This window comes from Lissotriton vulgaris, chromosome 7 (genome assembly GCF_964263255.1).
Source record: "Lissotriton vulgaris chromosome 7, aLisVul1.2, whole genome shotgun sequence".
Classification (NCBI taxonomy): Eukaryota; Metazoa; Chordata; class Amphibia; order Caudata; family Salamandridae; genus Lissotriton; species Lissotriton vulgaris.
Genome location: NC_141695.1, coordinates 286,043,120 through 286,048,208, shown reverse-complemented (window position 1 = coordinate 286,048,208; position 5,089 = coordinate 286,043,120). Strand labels below are relative to the sequence as shown.

The 5,089-nt window shown below is 38.3% G+C and overlaps 1 pseudogene; it reads right to left on the bottom strand.

The window, feature by feature from the left end:
- Positions 1-283: 283 nt before the first annotated feature.
- On the bottom strand, positions 284-1,897 carry LOC147701402 (sialate O-acetylesterase pseudogene; annotated as a pseudogene).
- Positions 1,898-5,089: the final 3,192 nt, after the last annotated feature.

The window sequence follows — 5,089 nt, the reverse complement described above, 5'->3', positions numbered from 1 at the left end:
CTGGGTGTTATGGATTATGAGAAGTACGGGGGCTGATACAAAAATGGAATCTTTATTGTTAACAATCCTGGCTGATTTTTAGGTGCCTAAGAGATCTCGTTTGAAAAAAGCCAATACTTCCAGCATTAAATCACCACATTTTATCGGACTATACTTTTTCATGTCATTGCAACTTTAAAATATGAGAAAAACATTTACATCTTCGAAGGCGGGCTGAGATTGCAATGGAATTATGTTAGAATGGACAGAACAAGGTTATCTTTCTATTATATTAAGCACAAGTCTAGTTCTGAAAATATTTTACAAATGGAAGGAAGTAAACCATCAAATGAGTAAAGAGGACACTATTTATATTCACAAGACCAATCCGACCAGGCATAGCAGTCTGATGTAATATTGGATTTACAACAGCCTTTATATGATACACTGACCACGTTCAGATAGAAAGAAATACTCTTTGTTGGTATCCACTGGAAATCCTCCATGTCTCCAATTTGAGGCCTGTTACATCCCACCTCAAATATGCTGCAGCTGGTGGGCTTTATAAGCAGCTTTCGATGGTAAGTTAGGTTCATGTATGCCTCATTTTCAACAACGATGATATCTTTGGGAAATGGGCCCTGGGATTCAATTCCTTTTTTGCCATAGATCTGAGCTCTTGCTCCCAAAGCTAATCTGTGTGCTACACTTTGTTTATCTCGAGGATGAATACTGGCATAAGGAGATGCTTCATCACAGAGATCAATAGCAACAGCCATAAATGTGTTTCGCACTCTAGGGTTAGGAGCACATCTACAATCAGCTGTCTGGTGCCATCTAATGATTGGAAAATTGTCATTGCTTTCAGACCTTTGGTATGTAGATACCTGAACAAATCAAAAGGAGAGTCTGTCTGTCTGTCCCTCAGAGTCTTCATGAAAAGCTTCTCACCAATCTTCAATAATAGCAGGGAACATACTATTCTGTGTTTAAATTTGCATTTGCTTTGGGTTGATACCAAATGACTCCTTTCATCGTCATGTTTAGGAGTGGGTGAATCATTGCATTCCAGAGAACAGAATAAACGTCAGGCCCAAAGTAGGTGTAATCGTAGTACCGGAAGTCATAGTCACTTGAATCTCTCTTTTGCCTGTGGTTTTGTTTTGCTTCTATCCAGGGCTCTGGGAAGGGTGGATTCCTTTCATTATGTATTGACAGCCCACATTTCTCCAGTGATTTTGTAGATGACCAGGTTTCAACAGGTGTTGCTCCCCAACAGGACTCAACTATTCCAATGGGATACTTTAACGTGCCATATAAATGACGTCCAAACAACCAGCAAACAGCAGAAAAATATGTAAAGTTGCCTTGTGCAAGGGTCTCACCTGTTGGTACAGACCACTACAAGTCTACTTTAGCAGGGTCGTACAGCTTCACTTTTGCCTGTACAAGTGCAGCTGTGAACAAACGCACATGTGGATACAAGGAGGCTTCGACCAGCTCTTTAGTTGAATTGAAAATCTGTGCAAAAGTCATCTCCATGTTACTTTTGCCACCACAAAGCCAAACATCTCCAAAGTAGATATCCTGTAGTGCAATGCATGTGACTAGCCCTCTGAAGAACTGCTCTACATACAACACATATGGTCCACCATGGTCAACAGGATCCGGGGTTACTTTCCAGATGCCAGCATATCCTCCACCCTGCACAGTTTTCTTCATTAGTCCATTATAGTCTTTATAAATGCTCACAGTCGCAAAAGCTCCAACGTCACCATATAATCCCAGATAACGGCTTTTGCTGGGTCCTTTTGTAGACCATGTGATCTGGATAGTACGATGCAAAATTGAAAGCAGCATCTGTAAATTGAGAAACAGACGATACCAAAATCATGCAGGGATGCAGAAACCCAGCCATATTCCAGCCGCACCGCACAGCTTCAAAAGTCGCTTGCTCCAACCCTAGGTCCTAGGATGAGAGAAATGGACGTTTCCGAGACATTTGCGGGACAAATGGAGGCAATGCCAAAAAGGATTTCAGATCTCTAAGATACTGAAAATGAATTGCTGGAAACTAACTCCATTCTCAAAAAATAACTTAGTTCTGTGAAGGAACATCTGAAGGAGCATGAAAATCATGCAAAAAGGACTGATCTCATGATTTGACTTGCAGTATTTATTGCAAGAATTTACAGATCTGTCAACATAAATTAAAAAAGACATGCTTGCCCATTTATTTTAAAAGGTATAACTCAATAAATAACCAGTATCATCAAACAGACCTTAGCAAAAACACATTTGATTACTTAGTACATACTCATTTTTGTTATATAGCACTTTAGTATTTTTGTGTCTCAGGCTCCCTATCTGATAAAATCCAGAAAAAGAATCAAAATCATACATCAGATAAATCGCACAGTCATTCAAAAAAAGAAGAAGCATGCAATCCATACATTTAAAGCACTATTCGCAATACCTTAAAAGCACTATTCGCAATACCGTCTTGGTATTATTGTTAACTCTTTAGCCAATTATATGTAAAGCCTAGACCTCCATTAACATATCTCACAATGAGTAGAATATGTATCTAAACCAATATCATTTACTGAATATCCTACATATGTGTCAGTGTCCTCAATAATTTGTTATTAACAGTTATATTGGGAAAGGGTATGTCGACAAGCGATTCGCTGAGGAGAAACTTAAGATTGGTTGTTCTACCTTCCTCACGGCGTTGAGCATACACCCCTAAGGGTATGGAGAAAGCCATCATCGGAAGGAAAGTAAACCTTTCATGGAGCCAAATTTTCAATTTGGATATTGTCTGACACATGAAAATATGATTAATTACATAAAAATATACACACATGTAGTACGCAATAGGTGTCACGAAAATGATGGAGATAAGAAATCATATCAGAAAGAAGGGGACGAAAATAGAAAATTGAGGAGAGAAAAATCATCAGTATACCTTTGCCAGAAGAGTAATAACATTAGAATAACGAAGACAGTAGGGCGAGCAAAGTACTATTGCGCACAACCTCCTTCTCCTTTCCTATACACACTTTTTCTCTTTCATCTTTTCACACACCTTTACTCCTATAGTAGGACAATACTAAGGGGAACATCCAATCATGTAAACCATATTGAGTACCTCAAGCAGGTACGACCAGTTGGGGGTGTCACCCCATGAAGTGAAAGCGATGTTTAATTGTATGTGAAAAAGTCTTAATAAAATGCTTTAAAAAAAAATAATAATAAATCAAGATCCCACTTACATGAGCCGGTCACAGTGCACTACCAATGTCTCTAAAGTGAAGGAAATAGTGTGCTCATTAGACATGCGTACATCGTGAGACTGTTTCCTATGCCCTTTAATACAATTACATGAAAAAATATATATCATAAATCAAAAAACCTACTATGTTGATGTATCAAAAAGTAATTCAACTTTTCTACATAGAGATATTAAAGTCATGGGACACAAGGTACTTCAGCTGGATTGTGATGCGAACACAAATGAGGATGAAGATACCCTCGGGCAGGGTGAAATCATTCTGGATGAAGTATAAAGACAAGTAAAACAAGTGAATGTCATACTCTATAAAACATATATCACTATAAGCTAGGACAGGGCATTCATAAGAGGATCAATCTGAATATAGGTTGCTTACCATGGATATGATTCCAAAAAAGAGATAGAAGGTAGAACAACAGGGATAAACAGAGGGAATTCAGAAATGTTATATTCCCATAGTTAAACACAAGAAGGGTATGAACTGCATACCCTTTTTGTGTTTATCTGTCGATGGGCATGTTTGCTGGACCTGTTGAAAAAAGCCCTTAGTTCCCCCTTTTTGTAGATATAGCCCCATAGTCTATTACAGTTTGTGCAAGACTTTCTCCAAAGTGGTCTGGAAATGTAATACTATAAAAAAAAACATATATTAAAAGAACAGCATGAGAGCAGTCACAAGATAGGTATACCAGCAATAGATAATGGTGAGAAATACCAAGTCTGTGATTAAGATATTGTAAGTAAATAGATATATATTTCGGGGTACAAAGGTCCTAAATCAAGAGGGACCGAAGGGAAAAAAAACAACATGGTCATAATCAGAGGAAAACAATCCTACAGTGTTTAAAATGCGCACATAACATCCAAAATCAAACCCTGATTGAGCAAGGTTAAACCCGTAAAGTGACTTTCTTGTATTCAGCCCTCTCGAAAATAATACTAATGTACTAACATGTTTTGTCATATTAATATTGCATTACATGACATATTAGGTATCTAGGGGAAGCTTGACAATGTTCTTTTACTAACTATAATCCGTTGACATTAAAATGGCTGCTGCTACGCAGGATTTTCTAATACACATGCGTCTGTCACACTCACGTGATATGCTTGGTGGCAAACTTTTGCTTCTGCGCACTAGAAATAAGATGGCTGTTCTGTGTCCTAACGTGCAAGAAGCTTGCATCGCTGCTTGGCTAAGCTCTTTGTTTTGCCTAACCTTTAATGCAATAGTTATAATAAAATGATGGGAATAGAGTAAAAAGAAGTGGTATACAGTGCATACATTTTATTCTGTGTCTCTAAAACTGTTTCTTTTCTATTCTTGCATGTATCGTATTTGGGCCTAAATGTACCGCTGAACTCCATTTTTGGAGAGTCTGCTCCTGTGCGAAAGAAACCCAGACCACCGAAGCTGTGGCATTGAAACAGTGCCAGAACAGACATGGATTAAGAAACTATGAGAAGAGTGAACTCCTCACCCTGCCAGAGGAAGCTGAATTGAATACATTATTTAAATGTCTTATTGTTACATTCACTACCGGGCAGACTAAAAAGTACATGGGAAGATAAAGTTATGGGAGGGAACATTTAAATACATGATTAACAAGTTACCTCATATCAACATGGTGTGATCACTTCTCCTCGTCCTTTGTCTAATAAAATTGTGGGATTCACACATTCGCAACATTTGGGGGTGGTACACTGACCTGGAAAATAGTATAACTAGGGTAGGCTTAGCTAGTTAGATTGTCTGACTTGTCCGAATAGCTGACCTGTCACTGACCCAACGCGCTCAATAGATGATCGAAA